At 47.9% G+C, this 25,570-nt stretch overlaps 1 long non-coding RNA gene across 1 annotated transcript; it reads right to left on the bottom strand.

Annotated features, from left to right (window-relative positions):
• Positions 1 to 3,351: 3,351 nt before the first annotated feature.
• On the bottom strand, positions 3,352 to 23,242 carry LOC147575603 (uncharacterized). The gene is made up of 4 exons (XR_015242548.1): positions 21,919 to 23,242; positions 19,939 to 20,025; positions 10,178 to 10,330; positions 3,352 to 3,571 (listed from the first exon to the last, which is right to left on the bottom strand). It is a non-coding gene; the product is annotated as an uncharacterized LOC147575603 (long non-coding RNA).
• Positions 23,243 to 25,570: the final 2,328 nt, after the last annotated feature.

Below are 25,570 nucleotides of genomic sequence, written 5' to 3'. Positions count from 1 at the left end.
CTGCAGGACCACCCTCAGGCTCAGTGTTAAGCTAGAAGGACTCAGAAAAGCAGTTATGTTCCTAGTGGTGGTTTATTACGGTGAGAGGATGCAGATTAAAACCAGCAAAGGGGAGAGGCAGAGAGGGTGGAGTCCAGGAGAGACCAGATGCAGGCTTTGTTCTCTCCCGGGGGAGCTGCATGGGCAGCACTTAATTCTCCCACCCATGATGTGCATCAGCTTATGCAAAGTGTCCTGAGGCTTGGGTCTAGGGTTTTACTGGGGGGAGGTGTCAGTCACAGGGGCATGCAGCTCCCGGGCAGCTGACCTTAGCCGCTCAGTCTCCAGCCCCCCAGAGGTCAAACTGATAGAGTATTGCCCAGGGCTTTGGACATATAAGAGCAGGCATTCACTCTCAGTCTCACTGTTAGCATAAACTACCTGTTCAAACTGATAGAATGTGGCCCAAGGCCTCAGGTATTTAAAAACAACCGCCTATCAGGATATTCCAAGAGCTCAGAAATTCTCTCTCCGGAGGCCTTGAAGGGTTGAGAATCTTTTCTTTGGAATGTGCAGTCTGAATCTGTTGAGTTAACCCTTTACTGCACACTGACAAATACCACAAAGTCCAGAAAAAATTAAAAAGAAAAATTTTTCAATGTTTATTATTTTTGAGAGCGAGAGACAGAGAACAAGCAGGGGAGGGGCCGAGAGAGAGGGAGACACAGAATCTGAAGCAGGCTCCAGGCTCCGAGCTCTCAGCACAGAGCCCGACGCGGGGCTTGAACTCACAGACTAAGAGATCATGACCTGAGCTGAAGTCAGCCGCTTAACTGACTGAGCCACCCAGGCGCCCCGGGAAAAGATGCTTTTATTAATTGCTTGACATAGTTCTATAAAACAGTGTTCCTACATTACTGCATATTCTTGTCTTTTCATATTTTGTAATATTTTCTATAGAGAGAACAGAAAGTTCAGTTTTCTAGCAGTTGATCAGAATTTATTGCTGATAGTTAAGATGCATAAAGACGCAGCTTCACAAACAGATGCACCCATTGTTTGTAGTCCACTCACTATTGTTTGTGTTTGAAAAACACCAGAATTCTGATACACTTGATTTTTCACAATTCCCATTAAAAAAAATCATGCATTTATGATTGTAAATGTTGCATTACTTACAAATGTTACAAATGCATATGACTAGGTAAACACATTACTAGGGCCCTTGCAGGGCCTTTCAAGGGGTCCCAGGAACTTAAGTTTCTTCAGCTTCATGGTAAAGCCTCCTCTGGGTTAAAGAATTAGTCACTCGCAGCCTAGCCTATGCCCAAAGCAGTGCTGAGTTTTATGGGAGCACCAGAGAAGGGACTGTGCTGATTCCTGCGTATAAGTGTGCATGGTCCTGTTAGGGAGCCAAGTAGAACACTGCACAAATAAGGAACATGGACCCAATCTCAAAACTGACATCCTGGCCTAGGAGAATTTAGGAAGTGCTTTATTCTGGGCTGAATTTACAAAGTACCACTGAGTGGGTGGCTTACAGACAACAGACAAGTATTTCTCACTGTTCTGGAGGCCAGAAGTCTGAGTTGGGTCCGGCTGTGGGCCTGCTTCCGGATTGCAGTCAACTAACTTCATTGTAGCATGTGCTGAAGAGAGAAAGCTCTGGTCTCTTCATCCCCTTATAAAGACCCTCATCCCATTTTTGAAGGCCCCACCCTCATGACCTAATTGCTTCCCAAAGGCCCCACCTCCCAATACCATCACACTGGGGGTTAGGTTTCAACACAGGAATTCTGGGAGGACACAAACATTTAGTCTGTAGCAGGAGGTCTGCAAAGTTTTCTCCTTGAGGTCCCCTGCCCTAGGGTCCCACTCTTCAGATTTAGCTATGACCCAGGACCACTTAGGATCCAAGGGCAGAGGGGGGGCTAACCGAATAAAGTGACAAGCCAGCCAACTGCTTTATGATGAACAGAATGAATTTTGTGAAGTTCAAATCTCCATGCCTACTTCACTTAGCAAATGTGGTGGTTTTTTACCAAAATTATTTAGTAAGCCGTACTGAAACTTACTCAGTGTCCACTTGACCACTGGTTTGTTTGTATTTAATGGGTAAATGAAACAAATTATGGAAACCAAAGTCTACTATTATGATCAAGCTATCAACAACAACAACAAAAACCCCAAGGTTGACATATAAATTAGTGAATAAAAATAAGGTGCGTATACATTTTTTTTTAAGTTTTTATGTGAATTCCAATTAGTTAATATACAGTGTAATGTTAGTTTCAGGTGGACAATATAGTAATTCAGCACCTTCCATACATCACAACAGGTGCACTCTTAATCCCCATCACCTGTTTAACCCATCCCCCCAGCCACCTCTCCTCTGGTGACCATCCGTTTGTTCTCTGAAGTTAAGAGTCTGTTTCTTGATTTGCCTGTCCGCACCCCCCCCCCCGCCCCGCCCCTGCCGCCACCTTTCCCTTTCTCTTTGCTCATTTGTTTTGTTCTGTTTTGTTTTCCACATATAAGTGAAATCACATGGTATTTGTCTTTCTCTGACTTATTTTTCTGACTTACATTATACCCTCCAGCTCCATCCACATCATTGTAAATGGCAAGATTTCATTCTTTTTTATGGCTGAGTAATATTCCAGTGTGTGTGTGTGTGTGTGTGTGTGTGTGTGTGTGTGTGTGTGTGTACACACATACATACACATACCACATCTTGATCCATTCATCAGTCGATGGACACCGGGCTGCTTCCATATCTTCGCTATTGTACATGATGCTGCTATAAACGTTGGGGTGCAGTAAAGTGCGTATATTTTTTTAAATTTTTTTTTACGTTTATTTATTTTTGAGACAGAGAGAGAGCATGAACGGGGGAGGGTCAGAGAGCGAGGGAGACACAGAATCCGAAACAGGCTCCAGGCTCTGAGCTGTCAGCACAGAGCCCGATGCAGGGCTCAAACTCACAGACTGCGAGATCATGACCCGAGCCGAAGTCAGTCGCCCAACCAACTGAGCCACCCAGCGCCCCAAGTGCGTATATTTTTAAATAAACTAGGTTTAGACTGATAATTAGGTGGAAAACTACAACATATTACCAAGTTGGCTACAACGAAAGTGTTTTATTTTTTTTTTTTAATTTTTTTTCAACGTTTTTTATTTATTTTTGGGACAGAGAGAGAGCATGAACGGGGGAGGGGCAGAGAGAGAGGGAGACACAGAATGGGAAACAGGCTCCAGGCTCTGAGCCATCAGCCCAGAGCCTGACGCGGGGCTCGAACTCACGGACCGCGAGATCGTGACCTGGCTGAAGTCGGACGCTTAACCGACTGCGCCACCCAGGCGCCCCAACGAAAGTGTTTTAAAGGTGCCTCACGAGGCAGTGTGGAGACCTGAGTCGTGGAATGGATGGCTCTTCAGAAACAGCATCGGCCTGTGCTTTCTGGGGGAGGGGCAGTCGTGGAAAAGGAGAGAGGCAGCTATAACCCTCAGGGTCGGGCTGGGCAGCAGGGATGCTTCTTGGCTCACGAAGCCTGCTCACCTGAGAACTCCCACGAGGGATCGGCGACAACCCCTGTAATTTGAGCAAGCGAGTTATTAGGAAAAACATGGAGGAGGTCGGTCCATCTGAAATCAGCACTGGTAACTGAAGGCCCAGCTGCCGCCCAGCACGACGTGTCACCGAACAGCAGCTACAATGGGAGCATCCGAGGGTCTGAGAGCCTCATCCTGTCACCCTCACCCTGCAGGTTCTGATGACACTAATAGGTGACATTCACTGTAGCTTCAAAGCCCGTTTACATATATTCTCTTACTTAACCACCCAGCACCAGAGAACGATGTACCACACGTTATGGAAAGAAAGATGCCTTACAATTTATGATGGTCATTCTCTACCTTAGCTACATACTTGAAACAAACTGGAGGGGAGTTAAAAATCTGTGATGGCCACGCCGCACCCCAGGCCAGTCGGAGCTCAGGGGCTAGGAGCCAGGCAGAGTGGTAGCCGCATGGAGAGCTGCTCTCTGCTCTAACAGTAACTGGGCCTTGGCCTGTGTGAGGGGTGGAAAGGGCCTCTGGCCTCTGGACAAGCTCTGCCTCACTGCCCAGGAACGGCTGGCCCCGCAGAGGGAGGCACATGGAGCCTGAGGCCGGAGGGCACGAGGCAAGCAGCTTTGAAGGGCTTTCTGGTGAACGGAGACTTACTTAATGAAGCAGGAACTCAGCCTGCTGTCCAGCTGCCCCAAATTATCTGAATTTAGAAAAGAACACACGATTACGACAAGTGCTGTGTTTTATTTTAGGTCCGGCAAACCCAAAATCATGGGTAGAAGGAGAAAAAGTAGAGGCCCCATTCAGAGTGTACCTCCTCCAAGAATTCGAGAGATTTCTCATTTGTCTCCCTGTCAAGGATCATTTCACGATTCAGAGTAGCTGTCTCTCTTTTATAAGCTGTCTCCACTGTTTACCAAATGGCTGTGCATGTTTTGGTCTATTCCTGGACTTTCGATTCTGTTCTTTTAGTAATCTATTCATTCAAGTATCACTACCATACTGGTTTTTTTTTCCAAATGTTTATTCATTTTTGGGAGAGAGTGAGAGCGGGGGAGGGGCAGAGAGAGGGGGAGAGAGGATCTGAAGCGGGCTCTGCGCTGACAGCGGAGAGCCCGATGTGGGGCTCGAACTCCCAAACTGCTAGTTCATCACCTGAGCTGAAGTTGACACTCAACCAACTGAGCCACCCAGGTGCCCCCCTACCATACTGTTTTCATTATGGAGCGTTTGTAATGCATTGTAATATCTGGTTACACCCTCGTACTGTGCTGCTTTTTTTTTCAGAACGGGAGAAAAAAGTTTAATCCAAGTCACAAGTTTATCTACTCTAGATTTCATCTTTCATGTCCATGGTTTGCCCCCTGGTCCCTCTTCTCTTTCCTTCATCTTTGGTGAAACTTTGTTTCAAATGACATCTCCTAAGTAGAGGAAGAGGTGGAATGGGGGTGGGGCCCTGGGAGCACGGCCGCAGAAACCTACGCTTTGAAGAGGGTCTAAAAATCACTGATTTCTGTACTTAACACTGCATGACAATCTGCTAGAAATGGCAAAGCAGTTCTGAACAACTGCCATTAGTATCATTTTTATATTGACAACTCATTACATTTTTTTTCTCTTCTCCCTGTGTAAACACTGCAATCTATTGACTATTAATCGTAGTCTCTTAGCTGATGTCTCCATCTCTCTTTCCTGCACACCCACACACAGACACACACAGACACACATTTCAGGGCACAGACCCAGATCTTGCCCCATACTCCTCAGGAATAGTGCTAGGTATGGCATGATTTTAGGGCAACATGCCCGTAAGACCTTCTTCGTCTCGTTATTAATGCTTCTCATTTCTCTTACGAGAGAAAAATGTTTTCATGGCATAAAAGAAACTGGCAAGCATTCTTGTGAATGAGCTTTGCTTTCAAGCACAGATGATTTTTTTTTTTTTTTCCTCTTTTGGACAGCTACCAAGCAAAAAGATGAGAAAACCACGGAGGCCGCCTAGGGTGGCAAGGTCATAGGAAAGGGAGGGTGGGTATACAGAAGACTCCCAGGACTTCACAATTTTGTTGTGACCTCGCGTCATTATTTTTCTACCCGCATGTGTACAGAGAGAACTGTGGAGCCAGAAAGGTAGGGTTCAGCCTGGAATTATGAGACTTTCATTTTTCCTTGTTGGTAAACTGGCCTGTTCAGCTATCATTCTACCGTATGCAAGGTGCTGTGGAGAATACAGAGATTTAAAACCTCACGGTCTTTATGATTTCTTGGAGAAATAGGCAACAACCTCACAGAAATGCACGCGGAAGGCAAATGGGCTGAAAGATAACACAGGTGAAAATCTGTATGACCCTGGGTATGACGATGACTTTTTACCTACAACCTCGAAGGCGCAATCCACGAAAGAAATCGTTGACAAGCTGCACTTAATTCAAATGAAAAACTCCTGCTCTGCAAAAGACATTGTAAAGAAAAGGAGGAGCCGAGACACAAACAGGGATGAAATATTTGCAAAAGACATCTCTGATAAAGGATCGTTACTCTAAATATACGAAGACCTCTTAAAACTCAACAAGAAGAAAACAACTCGATTTAAAAATGGGCAAAGGGCCTCATCAAAGGAGACATACGGATGGCAAGTAAACATACGAAAAGATGCTCCAGATCATATGTCATGATGGAACTGCAAATTAAAACAACCTATTAGAATGGCCCAAATCCAAAACACTAACAACACCCAATGGTGGCGAGGATGTCGAACAAGAAGAAGTCTCATTCGTTGCTGGCACAGCCGTGCTGGAACACAGCTTGGCAACTTCTCACAAAATGAAACATCCTCTTATACCAGATGATCCAGGAACCCTGCTTCTTGGTATTTACCCAGAGGAGCAGAAAACTTGTGTCCACACGAAAACCTGCACACAGATGTTTATAGCAGCTTGAGTTATAATTGCCGAAACTTGGAATCAATAAAGACGTGGAAGGATAAACTGTGCACATCCAGACAATGGAATGTTTACTCAGCACTGACAAGAGATGAGTTACCGTGCCGTGAAAAGACACGGAGGAAACGTAGATGCATGTTTCTACGTGAAAAAAAGCCAATCTGAAAAGGCTACATCCTGTGCGGTTCCAACTCTATGACATTCTGCAAAAGGCAAAAGTATGGAGACAGTAGAAAGACCAGGGGTTGGTAAGGATAGGGGTGAGGGAGGAGACATAAATAGGTAGAGCACAGGAATGTTAGGGCAGTGAGACTACGCTGTATGATACTCAAGGGTGGAGACATGTCATTATACATTTGTCCCAAACCATCTACTGGACAACACCATGTGAACTGTTGTGTCATGAACTATGGACTGGATGATAATGATGTGCCTGTGCAGGGACGGGGACACACTTCCCTGCTCCGGGAGGGGGTGTTGATGGTGGAGGAGGCTGTACATGTGGGGAGGGGGTAGGCGGGGGGGGTGAATGGGAACTCTCTGTACTTTCTGCTCAAGTGAGCTGTGAGCCTAAAACTGCCAACTGAAAAATACAGTTGTGTTTGTCGTTGTTGATTTTTAAAGGCAGTGTCCTCAAACACTGTGAACCTCATCGGCTTAACAAAACTGCATGGAAATGCCAACTATCAACAGTTGCCTCTAAACAAAGGAATTCCTGGTGAAGAAAACATGAGTCCCAGACCTAACTGTAATACCTGAAATTGTGAAACTGACAGAAGAAAACAGGGAGAACATCTTTAAGCTCTTGTTAGGCAGGGAGTTTTTAGTCAACACCCTAAACACCCACTAGGAAAAAAGATACATTGAACTTCATTAAAATAAAGTTCTGGTTTTTTGTTTTTTGTTTTTTTTTGAAACACACCGTTGAAAGGATGAAAAGATGAGTTACAGACTGGGAGAAGATACTTGCAAAAAACACACGTGTATCTGGAAGAACAAATACAATATATATGTATGTGTAAACATTTAATCAAGAATGAGAAAACAACCCAATTATCAAATGGGCAAAATATCTGAACAGAAATTTCACCAAAGAATAGACACAGGTGGCAACTAATGTATACATTACCACGGATGTAGAGGGCGAATAAATCAATGGGGGAGGACAGATGGCCCATGGAGAAGAATTCCAAGTAATTTATACTCTACCCTAAGAGATGTGGGGCATAACTCTCCACTAAGTATGGCTGCACTTACTGACTTCTTTCCAAAGGGTCTAGTATGGAGGGGGGTGGGGGGGAGTAACTTTGCAGTGGAGAAGGCTGACCAACACTACCTCAGCCGGGTGACCAAGGTCAAAATCAACAGTGATTAGTTATGTTGATGATATGTGCTCTTGACACGCTATGATGAAAATGGCACTTTGCCTCCGTGGTCTTCTTGCCAAAAACCAATGAGCTCAGTCCAATCACAAGAAAAACAGCAGATGAACCCCACTGAAGGGCATTCTACAAAACGCCCGAGCCGTACTCCTCAAAACTGTCATCACAAACAAGGAAAGTCCGAGAAACTGTCACAGCCCAGAGGAGCCTAAGGACACTTGACAACTAAATGTAATATGGCATTCGGGATGGGATCCTAGAGCAGAAGAGGGATTTTAGGTAAAAGCTAAGGACATATTAAAAAATGCTAGACTCTAGTTAGTAACACCATATCAATATCGGTTCATTAATTGTGACCATAATTAGTGCACCACACTAATGTAATCTGTTCACCATAGGGGAAACTGAGTGTGGGCTATAGAGGAAGTCTCTGTCCTACCTTTGCAATGTTTCTTTAAATCTAAAGCTTTTCTGGGGCGCCTGGGTGGCAATTTTGGTTAAGCTTCCGGCTCAGGTCATGACCTCATGGTTCGTGAGTTCGAGTCCCACGTCGGGCTCTGTGCTGACAGCTCAGAGCCTGGAGCCTGCTTTGGATTCTGTGTCTCCCTCTCTCTCTGCCCCTCCCCTGCTCACACTCTGTCTCTCTGTCTCTCAAGAATAATAAATGAACATTAATAAACATTTTAATCTAAAGCTGTTCTAAGAATAGTTTATTCTTAAAATGCTATTTATAATATCAGAAAAAATAATTAGGAAGAAATTTAACAAAAGACACGGGAGGCCTTTATGCTGAAAACTACAGAACATGGCTGCAGCTCAAGGTATGAATACATGGAGAGGTATTCTATGTTCATAGATTGGAAGACTTAATTTGGTCCAGATGTCATATTGTTAAGATGATATCCCAATTATCATCCCATTAGGCTTTTTGCAGAAACTGATAAGCTTATTCTTAAATGTACATGAAATTGCAGAAGGACCTAGAATAAGAAAAACAGTCTTAAAGATTGAAGTTGGAAAATTTATACTGCCAGATTTCAAGACATATAAAATTATAATAGGTAAGACAATATGGTATTGGCATATGGATCACTAAATAGATAAATGGAATAGAATATCAAATCTGGAAGTAAACCCATATAGTATAACTTGCTTTTTAACAGAAACGCTAAATGAATTTAACAGGCAAAAAGAATGTCTTTTCTGTAAATGGTGTTGGAATACTGAATGTCCTTATGGAGCAGAAGTGGACCTTGACCTCTGCCTCATGCCATGCCGGAAAATGAATTTGAAGTAGGCCATAAATTTAAGTGCAAAAGGTGAACCTGTAAAGCTTCTATAGAAAACATTCTTAGAACACAAAAGTCTCCAATCATAACAAAAAAATGGATAGATTGGACGTCATTAAAATTAAAAATTTCTACTAACCAAAAACAACATTAAGAATTGAAAACACAGACCGAACTCCAGGAGGAAATATTTACAAGCCACTTATATCTGACAAAGAATGTGTACCCAGAATATATTTTGAAAGCCTCCTACAAATCAATAATAAAAGACAACAGTATAATGAAAAGAACCAAAGACCTATGTAGGTTCTTCATAAAGGAAGATATGAAAAAACTATCCATTTTTCTTCCCCTTCCTCCTACTCCTCCTACACCTTCTTTAGCCATTGGTACCAGATAAGTGTGTGTGTGTGGGGGGGGGGGGGTGGGAACGAGGGTAGAATCGTTCACTCAGTGTATTAGAGTTCTCCAGAGAAACAGAACCAATCGGGTGTGTGTGTGTGTGTGTGCATATAAAGAGAGAGAGTGTGTTTAAGGAATAGATTCTCGTGATAGTGGGGGTTGGTGAGTCCTAAGTTTGCAGGGCAGGCCGGCAGGCTGGAGATCCAGGGAAGAGATCTGGTTGCAGTTCTAGTCTAAAGGCAGTCCAGAAGCAGAATTTCCTCTTCCTCGGGGAAGGTGGATCTTTTTTCTCCTAGGGCCTTCAACTGATTGAACGAGGCCCACCCATATTATGAAGAGTAATCTGCTTTATTCAAAGCCTACTGATTTAAATGTTAATCTCATCTGAAAAACACCTTCACTGAAATATGTAGAATAGTGTTATACCAAATACCAGGTACTGGCCCCAGCCAAGTTGACCCATAAAACTGACCATCACATTCGGCCAAAAGCAACGGAACATAACTTCCCTAGGTATGCCCATCGGTGATACAGCAAGGAAGCCGCTATCTCACCATCGCCATCTGACAGGCGTGGCAGCTTGCACACACAGAGGGAGAAGCCATGAACTCACCCTGCAGGTAGGCATGAAGGAGTGTGGGAAAGCTTTTCAGGGGTCGTGACAACTGAACTGAGTCTTGAAGGTTTGTTGCTGTATTCGGAGCTCCTGGAACAGTGCTTGGCACATAGCAGGTGCTCCATAAATATTTGTGAATGAGGTTGGAAGCTGTAGAAAGAGACGTAGAGTAGGACAGTGATAATCTTTGCCTGGCTAAAGAGTTGACTGCAGTGGAGAGTGCCTGGTGGGTTGTTGTTGTTGTTGTTGTTGTTGTTGTTTTGAAGTCTATTTATCTATTTTAAGAGAGAGTTGGTGGTGGGGTGGGGGGCGGGGCGGGTAGAGAATCCCAAGCAGGCTCCGCACTGTAAGTGTAGAGCCCAATGCGGGGCTTGGATTCACAAACCGCGAGATCATGACCTGAGCCGAAATCACGAGTTGGACGCTTAACCAGCTGAGGCACCCAGGCGCCCCTGATGGGTTCTAAACAGTATGGCAGTGTGGAGAACAGACTCTAGAGGCTGGGGGGAAGTTGGAAGGGGACAGTCCAGGGTCTACTACATTAGACCAGGCACAACATATTATGAATAGGCAGTTGACTAAGGCATCGACAGGCCTAATTGGTGAGGGATGGAGAAGAGAGAGATTTAGGGGCCAGGACTGAATGCCGGAGAGGCTCCGGGCATGGACCCAGCTCAGGAAGGACCCTCACACATTCTTATTTTACAGATGAGGAGTCTGAGACCCAGAGAGGGGATGCAACTTGCCCATGGTCACACAGCATGCTGACAGAATGTATTAGGCCAGAACCCAGGTCCTATCTCTGGTCAGGTGCTCCTTCCATGCCAGATGGCCTGTGTCCTGCTCTCTCTTGCTCCCCTAGCCCACCTCGCCCGCAGGAAAGTTTCCAATGTCATCCCGGCCTCTGCAGTGGGAGGTGAGTCCCCAGGCCTCCTCGCTCAGCACTGCCTCCGCCTGCAGAAAAGGCCATGGTGCCGCTGATGGGCTGGAGAGTCTGGGGGATGGTGATGGGGCAGCGGTCACCCGAGGCTTCTTCTGGGCACAGTCCTTACCCTGGAGCAGCTGCCTGTGATGCATGGCTGAGGCTGACCCTGAGAGGTTGTTATTTTAGGTAATTCACGTTGGAGGGAGGAAGTGACTGAAGAAAATGTGAAAATGAGTAGCTATTGCAAGATGTGTGTGACAAGTGAAACGGGGAACATAAAGACAGACGAAGAGGCACCTCTGTTATTTTTGCTCCTTTTTATAGCAACCTGTAAGGCAGACTTCTCACACTGAGTAGGAACCCTTAGCCCCTGAGCAGTTTCCTGGCCCCAGCCCTCATCAGCCCCGATGGGAGCGGTGGAGGACGGTGGATGCGGCTGGGGCCGCGAGAACCCGCGTGAGCCCCCGGAGCAGCACCCCAATTCCACGCCCTCCCGGCAGGGCGGGAACCAAGGTTTTGTGCGGGAGGGGTTGGTGGCCCCTCCCCCTGCATCTATTGAAGGGTGGGGCTACCTCCGTCAGCCCCTAAACCCAGGGGCGTGTGCACTCAGCCTGCTCCTTATAAGCAGCCAGGAACTCGAAGGGGACGTTTCCAGAAGAATATGGACACGGTCCCCTCAACGTGGGGAAATACTGACATTCTCTCCCAGGTCATTTTGCCTCTTTGCAGAGGTGGGTGGTGCGCCTGGTGCCCTCGGGCCACTGTGAAGTCAGGACAGGGACTGGCACAAGTGTCAGGGGGCGCTGAGGGAGCCAAAGGATGCCGAGCTTTCTTCGGGGGGAATCGCTCTCTGTTCTGAGGCCCGTCAGCTGCTGGGGGGACCACTGCCCCTGCAGCATCCCGAGGCGGCCTGCTTGGGGCCTCTGACCTCCCCTGGGAGTCTCCTTTGGAGTGAAGCATGGATGCTGTGGTTAAAGACACAGTTTCTAGATGAAATGGGTAGTTGTTAGGGCCTCTCGTCGGTTTATTCCTGTTGATTGTAGGATTCAGGGGAAAGAGAAGGTCTGCTCCGGCCAGGGCAACGGTCACCTCTGTTTGCAGCTGGAGCTGCTTCAGAGGAGCGACAAGGGTATCTAAACAGGGGAGAGGGAAGGGGGAAGCGAGCCAAGGGTGGGAGGAGTGTCTCAGGAAAGTGACTGAATTCTTGGAATAACTGCCATGAGGCATATGCCAAAGAGAGGAAAAAAGGCCTTGTCCAGGAGTGTGGGGGGCTCAGCTGGGCCAGAAGCCACAGCCTACAGAGGTGTGTGTCAGCGTGATTGTGTGATTTTCTCCAGCGGCAGGCCAGCCTGGAAACAGAAGTAGATGGTGAAATCATCACTGGCTGTGGATTGGCCAGGGAGGTACAGTGGTAGGACCGTCCTCCCTCTTTTTCCCTCTTATTTGGGACAGGAGGTAAGCAGTGACTAGGTGAGCTTCTGTGACTGGGTTCAAGCTGATGGGATGGGAGAGGAAGGTGTTGGTTGGGGAGGCTCTCCTTCTCCATTGTGCTGTCTGGAATGGAGACGCCGTGGCTGGAGCTCTAACGGCCATCTTGGACAAGGAGACAATGTGCTTAAAAAACAACAACAACAAAAAACAGCAAGAGAAGAGGAGCACAGGTCCCTGAGGCACTTAGACCTACCATCCCACCTGTGCGCTAACTACTTCTGGATTTCTTTTATGTGAGAGAGAAAATACACTAATGATTTTAAGAACTGTTATTCGGGGTTTTCTATGATATACCACTGAAACTAATCCTAATAGAAACAGACCAAGCATGAGGAAATTGTGGGTAATTATAAGAATGTCAGTAAAGGGATCACCCGTGGGGTCTTAAAGGAGCAGGAAAGGACAGGAAGCCGGGGGTGGCCGATACACTGGAGAATGGGGACTCCAGCCCTTGGCACACTAGCACAGCAGAGTAGGCTACTGTGGGCAGAAGATCTTTAAGAATGAAAACCCAAGGGGCACCTGGGTGGCTAAGTCGGTTAAGTGTCCATCTTCAGCTCAGGTCATGATCTTGTGGTTTGTGACTTTGAGCCCCGCGTCGAGTTCCATGGCGACAGCTCCAAGCTTGGAGCCAGCTTCCGATTCTGTGTCTCCCTCTCTCTCTGCCCCTTCCCCACTCACACTCTGTCTCTGTCTCTCTCTCTCTCTCTCAAGTAAACATTAAAATTTTTAAAAAATTTCTTTAAAAAAAAAAAAATGAGGGGCTCCTGGGTGGCGCAGTTGGTTAAGCGTCCGACTTCAGCCAGGTCACGATCTCGCGGTCCGTGAGTTCGAGCCCTGCGTCAGGCTCTGGGCTGATGGCTCAGAGCCTGGAGCCTGTTTCCGACTCTGTGTCTCCCTCTCTCTCTGCCCCTCCCCCGTTCATGCTCTGTCTCTCTCTGTCCCAAAAAAATAAATAAACGTTAAAAAAAAAAATTAAAAAAAAAAAAAATGAATGGACAACCAGGGGCTCCTGGGTGACTCAGTCGATTAAGCATCTGACTTTGGCTCGGGTCATGATCTCACGGTTCATGAGTTCAAGCCCCGCATCGGGCTCTGTGCTGACAGCTCAGAGCCTAGAGTCTGCTTTGGATTCTGTGTCTAACCTCTCTCTCTGCCCCTCCTCTGCTCGTTCTCTCTCTCTGTCTCTCTCTCTCTCAAAAATAAATAAACATCAAAAAAAAAATTTTTTTTTTTAATTGAAAACGGGAAGTTGTGGTTAGAAAGTAGAATTTCTGATTTTATGGTTTCAGAGCTGGTTGACAAGTTGCGGTCACAGTAAGCACTAACATTGCCTGAATGCTTCCTATGCAGCTGACTGCCTTTTAAAGTAGGTGATAGTGGGCTCAATCTCAATCCCTAGCATAACTCTGGAAGGGAGTTTCTTTTATTAACCTATTTCATAAAGAAAGAAACTGAGGCTCACAGAGGCCAAGACACTTCTCCAAGGGAGCAAAACGTAACTGGCTGGGTCAACATTAGAACGCAGGAAGCCTGACCCCAGAGCCCAAGCTCTCGGCCACGCCGCTCTTGTGCCTGGCCCGCGCCGGGGCCACCGTGCAAGTGCAGAGAGATGGAGGCCCGTGAGGCTGGCTGCTGGTTGCATCCTCCGGCTGGCCACCCAAACCCTCAGCCTGGTGGCCGGCGGCGAGGCGGAGGGGAAGGCAGCCAGCCTCAGTGCCAAACACTGAGTTTACAGACCGGGCTGAGAAGAGGGTGGGACCTTGTGATGAGAGCCTTGAAAGGGTGTGAAGGGCTCAGTCGGGGCCACCCAGGAGCAGACTGACCCTGCCTTGGGCCCTGTGGTTCCGTGGCACCGGAGAGAACATGAGAATCGAGGGAACCAGCACCCTGCAGAGTGACATCAACACAGAAGCTGAAGGGTGGGCTCTAGGACCCGATGGCCTGGGTCCGGATCCCATCTGCTCCTCTTACTAGCTCTGTCACCTTGGATGGCGCATCTGTGCCCTCCTGTGTACAGGCAGGCTTGAGAATAGCTCCTCCCCTTCATCTACTGTCACTCAAGGGAGATTAAATGACTTACCGGCAGGGAAATACCACGAGCAGTGCCCATAACATGGCGAGTGCCTGTGCTGTTGACTTTGCCGTTCCACAGCCTCTGCAGAGAGCAGGTGAGGAGCTGTGACAGGACGGGGCCAGATGAGGAGAGGCTTCTAGAGTGGACAAGGAGAAGCCACAGGGCTTAGCCAGCTGCCTCCAGTGGAGGCTCTCATCCTTGTCCTCTGTACGTCACTTTGGACACATCCCTAGGCCTCCTCTCCTAGGGTTACCTGCTTGTCAGTCTTACGTCTCTAATATAAGGAAAGACCTGGCCCCTTCTAAATAAATGCCTCAACACCTTAGGGAGGGGAGAGGAATGCTCCTCTGAGCCCCCCAACCATTTGTAGCCAGGTATCACCCAGTGCCTTCCCCAGGGTCATTATCCGAGTCGTGTTTGTTGGGTAATGGCATGAATTGCCCCAGCGTTGCCAGCACGGCCGGGATGGGGCCTGACTTTGGTTCACTGTCCTCATCTTCCCGCCAGGTGCCCCGTTTGCCAGCTCCAGGCCCCGCCCCTGTCCTGGCTGCAGACGCTGCCTTGACCCTGACTGGCCCACACTCTGTCTGGTCCTGGAGGGTCCCACGCGCTCTTGGCACAGCCAGCCATTTGCTCCTCCGTGTCTGCGGTTATTATTAGGCACCCCTGGAACTCACTCCTGCTGAGGCAGTTTCTATTAGCAGGTGCCGTAAGGTTGGCATTTGTGTGTCTGTTTAGGAAACCTTCTGGCGAGGCTGAGATGACTATGAGGGTGACGGGGAATCTGTTGAAGAACCAGGCACCTCCGGGCCAGACGAGCCTCTGGGTGGCTGTGGGCCCGGAGGCACGTGCGATCCGCCTCCCCGGTCTCAGCTCCTCTGGGTCACGAGGGCTACGGCGCTAGGTCGTGCGCCGGCCCAGACTCAGAGCTCCGAGTCTAGCCTTCGCTGTGTCGCCGACCCACTATGCAGCCCTGGGCAAGTCATTTGGCCTCAGTGTGCCTCTTGGCACTAATCTGTGAAATAGAAATAACGAGTGTTGCCTCACAGGGCCCAACAAAAAGAATACAAATGAAAACGCAGTGACGGTCACATGGGCCACCGTGCGCGCAGTGCCCGGCATACTGCAGTACTGTGGTCTGACCCACCGGCCAGTGCTTGGGTAGGTGTTAGAGGGTTTCCGCCTCTTGCTTGGATTCACAAAACTGCTGATCAGAGGACCTACGATCTAGATCTTGGTAGATGTGGCTCCAAAAGTCATGCTATTGCCACTGTGCCAGAAGGCAAAACTGCCCCAACATATCACTACCACCACCACCTGCTCCCCGGGTTTCTGAGAGGCCGGGGGAGTGAGGCAAGCAGAAGAGAAGACAAGGATAGGACAGAGTTGAGAAGGAAAGAACCGGACAGGGCACATGAGACTGAGGGGAGCTCGAGGCGGGTTCTGGGGACCAGCAGTTTCCTCCTTTCCTTTTTCTTAGCGGTAGTGACACGGGTGTCTTCACTTTGTGATAATCCGTGGAGCTGTGTGCCACGATTTGCGTACTTTTCGGTACATATGTTAGACTTCTTAAAAAGGTCAAAAAGAAAATAGGAACCTTGCAGCATATAGTTATTGAGAACAAATGTATTTTTAAAGTTCATACCCGATTACTTATGCAGCTCTAATCTGCATCTATTCAAATGACATTAAAAGTTATGTTGAAGAATCTGGAGATACTCTGGTAAAATTCTCGAGAGTCTGGACCAATGTATAGATCCCAGAACTGAAATTCTGGGAATTGTTGCCCCCTCCTTGTGGCTGACTGGTTCCTGACATGGAACCCGCCACTGGTCACGGGTCCCCCCTCCCTGGATCTTCAAAGACTTTTTTGAATGGAGCCACTCTCCCAGCCTCACGTTGTTTACCTCTGAATATCTGTTATGTCACAGGAAAAAAAAAAAAATGTGTATATGAAGCTTTGTTACTTGAGGGATTTCTGTACCGGATTGTAACTCATTCTCCTCCCCGCCCTGTCACGTGAAAGACACGATGACTTTCCTTTGTCTTCCTTGGACCTCGCGGTTCACCATGGAGCTGATGGGAGCCCAGGCTTAGGCGGGTCCAAAGCTGGGAAGCCTCACCACCACTGGGTCACTCACCACCCTGAAAAACGCCATTAACTGCTTCAAAATTAGGCCCTATGTGAAAGCTGGATGGATAACCCAAGTCGAGTGATTTTAGGGGATCAGGGAGTCTCCCAATGGCCTCTTTCACGTTCATGGTGTCTGAAATTCCATCTGTATTTGTTAATTCATAAAAGCATACATCTATGAGAATGCCTACTTAAATACAAAATGATTCTAGGTGGGGGAACCATATTATAGTGCCCCTCACATTAGCGTGAAGTAATTTGTCTTAGAAGTAGAAACTGAGTTAGAGACTGTAGAGATGAATGGGCCCTTGCGGGATCATTTAGCTCACTGGTTTTCAAACTATGCTTTGGCAAAGCCCCTGCGCTGCCATTCAGGCCGAGAAGGGCAGGACGGAAGGATGGAGGGAAGGATGGCAGGCACGGAGCACCGTTTTTGCTTTGAAGCTAGGTTTCCACGCTGGAGAAAGTTTTAGAAAAACCACAACTGTCTTTTATTTTATAGGTTCAAAGTCCATGGTTACCAATAGGTTAATCTAGCCTAAATTCAGGTGGCCAGTTAGTGTTACAGCCAGATCTAGAATTCAGGTTTCTGACCCTTAAGGCTGTGCTGTCCCACCATTTCACACTTCCTTATGTTAGTTTCAGATGTGTGTTAAGGAGATGGGACAGTGAGACTTGAGATGGGTAAGTTTCGGGAGGAGGAGAGTGGAGGGGGCGGATCCGGGTCTGGTGGATGCTGTTATGGGCAGCAGACATTTCTGGGCTCTTGGAGTAGTCAGTGCTGCCGGGGGAAGACGGAGGCCGCTGATGACACCTGACCACCTTCAGAGACATGTTGAGACTCAACATCTGTGAAATCTCTATCTCCGGCCATTGTAAATAATGCTGTTTATCTTAGAGTTATACAGCTTTATAGCTTACAACATGCTTTTACATTTTTATACTTAATCTCACAAACTCCTACCTAGATACCATGTTTTCCAGTTTACATGTGAGGACGCTAGTGGGTTAGAGAAGGCAGATATCTTTCCTGAGCTCCTAGGGCTGTGACCTGAAGCATGTCTCTTCTGACTCCCCATCCTGAGCTCCTTCCTGCTGTCCTGCAGCCCCCTCCCACCACCATGCTGGCAGCTGCTTTCTCCAGCATGTCACAGCCTTTGCAGCCAAACACCAAGTCATTGAGACATAAACATAATCTGTTTCCACACTTGTCATTTGGCTGACCTGTTGCCTGGCTTCTTTCTTTTACTAATAGCTTGGTGATTATAGTCAGAGATGCTAGCTAGCATCAGTGAACCTGTAAGGTGTGTGTGTGTGTGTGTGTGTGTGTGTGTGTGTGTGTGTGTGTGTGTGTGTTTGGGGAGATGGACAGGACACAGGGCCACAGGTGATGCTCTTCATGGTTCTAAAACAACATTTTTGGGACATCAGAAGGGCACATCTTCTCACTGTCTTGTTTGTCGTCAACACTACTCAATCACAGCGACAGTGCTCCATCAAAAGGAGGAAAGGAAACGTAAGTGGAAAAAAATGCTGCTCTTGATTGGTGCACGTGGGGGTTGACTCTCCAACATCATTCCATCTCCATCTGTGTAAGCAGCCATGTGGTTTCCGGAATTGACCCTGGCTCCTGGGGAGGGTTCTCAGTAGACTAAACCAAGTAGGAGAATACCATCCTCTCATCAGTGATTGGCTCAGGGACCTAATGTAAGCCAATCAGCACATGGCATCCCTCTGGTGATTATTACTGGTCTAGTTTGGAGGGGTTTCTTCTCTCTCTCTTTCCTACTATCTTCCCAATTACTGATGGCAGCTATCATATGACCATGAGGACACTCTTACAAAGAAGCCTATTCTTTTTTTTTTTTTTTTTTAATTTTTTTTTTCAACGTTTGTTTATTTTTGGGACAGAGAGAGACAGAGCATGAACGGGGGAGGGGCAGAGAGAGACGGAGACACAGAATCGGAAACAGGCTCCAGGCTCTGAGCCATCAGCCCAGAGCCTGACGCGGGGCTCGAACTCACGCACGCGGGGCTCGAACTCACGGACCGTGAGATCGTGACCTGGCTGAAGTCAGACGCTTAACCGACTGCGCCACCCAGGCGCCCCAAAGAAGCCTATTCTTTAGATGGCAGAGTAGAGGATAGGAAGAATCTGGGTTCTAAAAATATTGTTTACCCAATTGTAGATCCTTGCCCCACCTCCAGTTTTTCTGGTATGTGGGATAATAAATTTCTCTGTGGCCTTTGTTACTTTGGTCAAAAGATCTTAACTAACACAATGACCTCTAGGACACAAGAATTTATTGTCTCCAGAAGTGAGATAGAGTCTCACCAAGCAACCCATCTATGTGTTCAGTAGTCCCTGGTGACCAGGGGCATGTATTTATGGAGCAGATGGTCAAAGTGAGAGGGCACTTTATGCATGGAAATGTCATCCTAGGATCTCCAGGCTGTACTTCAAGGGTAATTGAGTCTGTGCAAACGTGTTGATGGTGGATGACAGATTAACATGTTATAATTAACAGGCCTTTGTAGACATAATGCCTGAACATGGGGGGATGGCTTCCACAGTGACTCCTTAGTTCAGTGGGTAAGACTTTTTGCATGGGGCTCTGCAAATCACATAGTATGGACCCGGGGCAGCAAACTGTAGCCTGTGACCACCTCTGGTCACACTCATTTGTTTCTATATCGTTGATACGTTCACACTACAACAGCAGAGTCATGTGCAAAAGAAACTGTATGGCCCACAAAGCCTACAGAATTTACTGTCTGGTCCTTTCAGAAAAAGTTTCCTGACCCCTGGCATACACACTGTCTACTTGGCCTATGAGTGGTGGCAAACCCACAACACGGCTGGGCTCGGACTGTCACACTGGTGACCACACTTGTGAACGATGATCTGTTTCCAGGGCGTTCCGGCAGACTCCATCAACTCTGTTGTTTTTCCAATGTAAGTACTGACATTGTTGGCTGACGAGAAATTTCCTTTAAAACAAATCCTGTTTCCACTAACTGCTACTTATAATATCGGGTATGTATTTCTCTAGAAAACCACTCCCCGTTCGACTGCACTGAAAACATCTGAGGATGTGGTCAAGGTGATGGTCACCTGTGGGTTTCTTTACCTTGCTCTGAGTGTAGTTCTCATAGGACATCACCTTTATTACAGGCACAGATGATCCTTCGGGTTAAGCTTCTCTCCATCGGGAACACTAGGATATAAATGGAAGCTATCAGAGCCTTTCCCAAAGGCAGGGTTTTCAGAGGGAGGAGGAAGAGAGCATTTCTGCACCGGGAATCTGTGGAGCAGAGGGAACCCCAGAAAGTGGCAAAAAGAGTGGCCTAGAGACCAGCTCTGCGACTGCAGCGCGTGCAGTGGACGGGCGCTGACCACGCCTACCCGATTTCCATGACTACCAAACGAGTAGGAGGAAAAAGCGCTGAGTACAGAGACAGCTTTCATAAGGCAGTAATCCTGTGCCTCTACCCTCTGCCGGCTCCCCCTCTCTCTGCAAGGGGGCAGAGAATTCCTTCTCAAGCCGGTACCAGTACCGCAATGAGACAGAAATGGTGGGGCGGCCTGCCCAGGGCGGGTACGTGAGCCTGCGGCAGCGGGGAGGGGTCTGATGGCGGCCGGGGAAAAGAGAGGCTGTCACGTCCATGCCTTTTCAGGCGTTTCTCCCTCAAACTGCTCTCTACAGACCGGGAGGCTGGATTTAACTAACATGCAAATCGGGTCATATTATTCCCGTTCTTAAAGTCTTGCAATAGTTCCACCGATAAAATCCCAACTCCCATGCTGTGGCTCCTGCCCACTCACCCGGCCTCACCTCTCCAGCCACACTGAGCGGACGGGGCCGTGTCCCCCACTGCCAGGCTTTGTCCACATTGCTCCTCTTGCCCTACTCCTTGGCTCATCATCCTTCCGCCTCACAATTCACGGCAAGCACCACCTCTTTTGGACCCCTTCTTTGCCTTTCCTCCCGCTCCTCCACGCCCCACCCTGCCACCCCAGTTGGGTTAGAGGCATACTTCTACTAAGAGCTCTGTCTTCTTCACTGCCACATATATTCCTTCAAGAGCACAGACTGTGAATTACTGATTCTTATTTCCCTGGCACGTCACGTGATACCACATTGTGGACACTCCCACCACATCCACTGAAAGCCTGGAGCTTTTAGAACCTCGGACAGACGTGAAATGACACACACTTTGCTGTGGCCATGGCGTTGGGATTGGGAATCTCCTCTGGTGTTTTAGAAATGGATGATCAGGGGCTCCTGGATGACTCAGTTAAGCGTCCGACTTCAGCTCAGGTCATGATCTCTCGGTTTGTGAGTTCGAGCCCCGTGTCGGGCTCTGTGCTCACAGCTCAGAGCCTGGAGCCTGCTTTGAGTCTCTGTCTCCCTCTCTCTCTCTGCTCCCCTCCCCCCCATAAAATAAACATTAAAAAAAATTAGAAATGGATGATCATAGTGGGGCACTCACTCCTTTTTGCTTTTCAGGTGTCTAAGGAACACTAAACATTTATAAGCAGCTGTATTCACAGGGCATCCTCTTGAAATTTTAGTATTCTACAGACCCCCAAGGTGTCGAGGAGCCTGCACTGGGCTGGAAGTAGAAAACATTGTCTCAGCTGAATTTGTCAGAGCTCCTCGAAGGGTGGAACCTGAGCCCAGTGTTTCTACCCCAGGGCTTGGCCTTTAAGGTGAGCAAAGAAGATACCGTGTCATCTAAACGCGCTCGGAGTGACCTCATTATAAATAGGATAGCTGTTTCCGGCTACCTGTGGGAGCGTGACATTCCCAAGAGGGGAATGGGTCTTTCTGCTCTGCGATCCAGGAGCCGTTGTGGATTAATAACAAGAAGCATGTCTCCACCTGTGGGGTGGGTAAATCGGGGCAGGTGCCGGAGAGGAATCCCCGGGAGGTGGTGCTAAGACCAGAGGAAGTGCCCTCTCAAGGCTGGAGACGTGAAGGCCAAAATGTGACTTCATAGCCTTGTTCAGGATCACTTAATAAGTTATTTCGAAGACCCCTCGTACTTTGTGAGGGAACTGAACAAGGGGGTTTAAATTCTAGTTCTATTCTGTAATAATAACCTACTGAGAGCACGACGGAAGAAGCGGGATCCGGTGTCTGCATTTGGATCACGCGATGGCAAGCCCCGTCTCTCTAGAGTATGAGGTTATCACCGGGCATTTCTGCTCAGTGGCTGCAAGACAACTTCATCACAGACAAAGTGTCCCCAAACCAGGAATCAGCCTCTTGGAGCCTGTCTTGTTCACACAAATATAAAGAGGCACAAGAACAGCGTGTACTTATCACAAACTCCTTGAACACATGGTTGGAATGTCACTTACATAATCTGGCAGGCTGTGGTTGTGCCGTTACAGTACACACCCCAGCTTCCTTAAACCAGGAGGAATCTCTAAGGTCTTTTTTAAAAAGGAATCTTTTCATTTTCTATGGGAGACGATGCTCACAGCATGAGTAATGCCCATCAGTTATCAGTAATTTAGCAGATTGTGCCAGTGTTGACATTTGTTCTTGGCTTAATTGTGCGTGCGTGTGTGTTTTCAACAATGATGCAGCTGTCCCCGTTCCTGGCAATTAGGATATAAAAATGGTGTTCGCTGAATCTGGCATGGCGATCAGCTATCCATGTGTTTACTCTTTTGTTTGCGAGGCCTTCTGAGTGTTTGCTGCAATTCCACAACCAGAATATAAATTCGGCTTAAAATGGAACCTGGATCCATATTAATAGCCGCAACGGGCTGCAGACGTCCGTGTTTCGCGATCTTTGCTGACTCCACAGACTATGCTTGTGTTTGTGTGTACATTAAAGGTAATTCCCGACTTGATATAAAGATGGTGAGATCTCAGGCACCGTTAGGATTAGACGAGCCATGTCATCAGAGGCGCACTGGACGACTGCTGATCTCCTTGCCGGCTATCAAGTGGCCAAAGTCAGCATCAGCCTTCACTGCTGATCCCTGCAGGTGACGGGGCCGTTGAGAAGAGCCAGTACCCAGGGTTAAGTAGTTACTTTCTCTTGACTATTTTGGCTCTTGGCTCAGTGTTTTTTGCTTTTTGGGTTTTGTTTTTGGTTTTGGTTTTTTGCTGTTAGATTAGCTAGTTAATGCTATTGTCAGCTAGGGTGGGGCCCAATTGCTATTAGGTCATGGCAGGTTTGAATAATATACCTATGAAAAAAAAATAACCTGGCCCTTCAGGAAGCCGTTTGCCAATAATCACTAAAGTGGAACCTTCTGTGATCTAGCAGTTTCACTTCTGAATAGTGATACCCAATAGATATGCATGCATACAGTCACGAAAAGCATACACTGGAAAATTCCTGGAGACAGCTATCCAGGGGTCCATCCACAGTAGAACGGATAAGTAAGCCATGCTCCAGGCCAGCCATGACATTCTCTACAGAAATAAGATGGAACCAACTAGAAGTGTATCCACAAACTAAATGATAGCACACAAAGTACTTGCTTTCTAACACCGTGAAACAAGAGACCACAAACTTAGTGGATGAAAACAACACACACTTACCAGCTCACAGCTGCCGAGAAATCTGGCTTCTCGGCAGAGGGCCTCACAGGCTGGGGCTCAGACCGTCTTCCTAATTTTCATTCAGGTTGTTGGCAGAACTCAGGGCCTTTTTTTGTGATCGGAGGACTGAGGTCCCCCATTTCCTTGGGGCCTGTCAGCCGGGAGCCATTCTCAGCTCTCAGAGGCCGCCCGTACCTCCTGTCATGCGGACTCCTCTGTCCGCAAAGCCAACGATGAAGAACTTCCCTCGCGTCCATCTGTCTCATACTTCAAAGCTCTTTCGCCAGGAAGAGCTTAGTCCCTTTTAAGGGCTCATGTGATCAGGCCCACTGAGAATAGTCTCCCCTATCTTGAAGCCAACTGATTTGGGCCTTAATGACATCACAAAATCTCTTCACAGCAGCACCTAGATTCACGTTTGATTGAGTAACTGGGAGAAAGTGTGAATTAGGAGAGGATGAGGAATCTCCGGGGGCATCTTAGAATTCTGCCCACCTCGCCCGACAACATGGATGAATCTTCTAGCCAACGGCGAGCGGAAGAAGTCAGACACGAAAGAATATATAATGTATGATTCTATTTGTAGAAAATGCAAGAATAGGACGTACTGATCTTTGGGGTTAAAAGTCAGAATAGTGGTGGCTCTTGAGTACATTGTCACTGGAAAAGAGCAGAAGAGGGGTCTTGTGGGGGGGGGCGGCGATAATATTTTTGTTTCTTGATCTGTGTGCTGCTTACACGGGTGTGTTCAGCTCGTGAAATCTCAGCAAGCTGTGCATTTTTAGCATCGTTTAGATTTCTTATTTTAAAATAGATTCATTTTGTTTTTCCAAGGAACTGTGCATTAAAAGACAACTATCAGAGCGGGTACATGATAGGGGTGGGGAACAAGCAGAAGAAAGGAAACAAGAGGGTCTTGCCTGGAGTGGTGATGGTACCTTACGAGCTGCACAGGTGAGGACCAACCAAGTGGAACATCCGTACTCTATCAGCTTGGATGCATGCGCAGGACCCTCTGCCTCATTTGTGTGGCCTAGTGCAAAGCAAAGTGCGGGGTCTCCTAGTTCAAAAATTATTAAGAAGTTAAAGACGGCAAGAATGGAGCGTTGGGTGAGGGGTGAGGCGGTGGGGGAGGCCCTGGTCTGCCTCCCAGGAAGCCTGTGTGGGAGAAAATGTCACATCTCCCATTCCAAAGACTTCCTGCTAGATGAGCTACTTTGGGCATCTAGAACTTGGATCCTTTGGACTGTAAAGTGGGTTAGCTAGAGGCTGGGAGGCGCTAATTCAATTGATATGCGCAAGAGCAAGCACTTGTAAGACACCAAATAAATACAGGCGCGATTATAATAATGGGCCATCTAAATGGTTATGCGTTATTTCTTTAATTGGTTAAAAAGCCTACCTATGACCTCATAGCTAAATATCTGGTGCATAAACTCTTTACAGAGAGCACAGGGTCCGCTTCCACCTTGTCAATTAACACGCATTCCAAGTTATTGATGAATCCCCGATCACGAGATTTACCCCCGTGTTCCTTGCTCTTTCCGGCTGGAAGAACGAAGTAGCAAAGGGTAAGGCCGGAGCAGGGGAGTCCTCATCAAAGTTCTATTTGCTGGCTGCGGTTGGAGTCAGTCCCGTCGAGAGCTGAGTCCTTGCCCTGACTCCAGAACCTCCCTAGCGGCTAGAGGGCCCTGAGAAGCGGCGCCCTGAAATCATCCAGCGAGGTGAACGCCGCTGGCACGTGACACCCCGGGCCTCGAGAGACCGCGGTGTCAGGATGGCAGGGCTGTCGCCCAGCCCGCAGGGCGGGGTGTGATTGGGAAAAGAGGAGCGCATTTAGGGGATTGGATTTCTGAAGAGGCACGACTCTGGCATTGCATTTCTGTTTATTTTCCCTGGCGTGCACTCTGAAGCACAGACCTTTCCAGACTTACTGACTTACTAAAGCTTCTGGCGACCGTGGTACCCTAAGGCGGCTGCCTGCCTGACCTAGGCTTTACGAGCGGTTCTAAGGATGAGACAGGGTCCCTGTGTCTTGGTAACAACAAGGTCTTTGACGACCGGCCGCGGGCTGCAGCCTGGGGGGGAGGGAGGAGGCCTGTGGCCGGGGTGTAGAGCCTCGGAATTTTCTCCCGGCAGGAGCTGGGTGCCCGGAGCGCAGGCGGCAGCCCCGCAGGCCATCAGCATGCAGGAG

This window comes from Puma concolor, chromosome D3 (genome assembly GCF_028749965.1).
Source record: "Puma concolor isolate L17-30 chromosome D3, mPumCon1.1.hap2, whole genome shotgun sequence".
Taxonomy (NCBI): domain Eukaryota; kingdom Metazoa; phylum Chordata; class Mammalia; order Carnivora; family Felidae; genus Puma; species Puma concolor.
The sequence above is the reverse complement of the archived record's forward strand: the minus strand, read 5'-3'. Positions and strand labels throughout refer to the sequence as shown.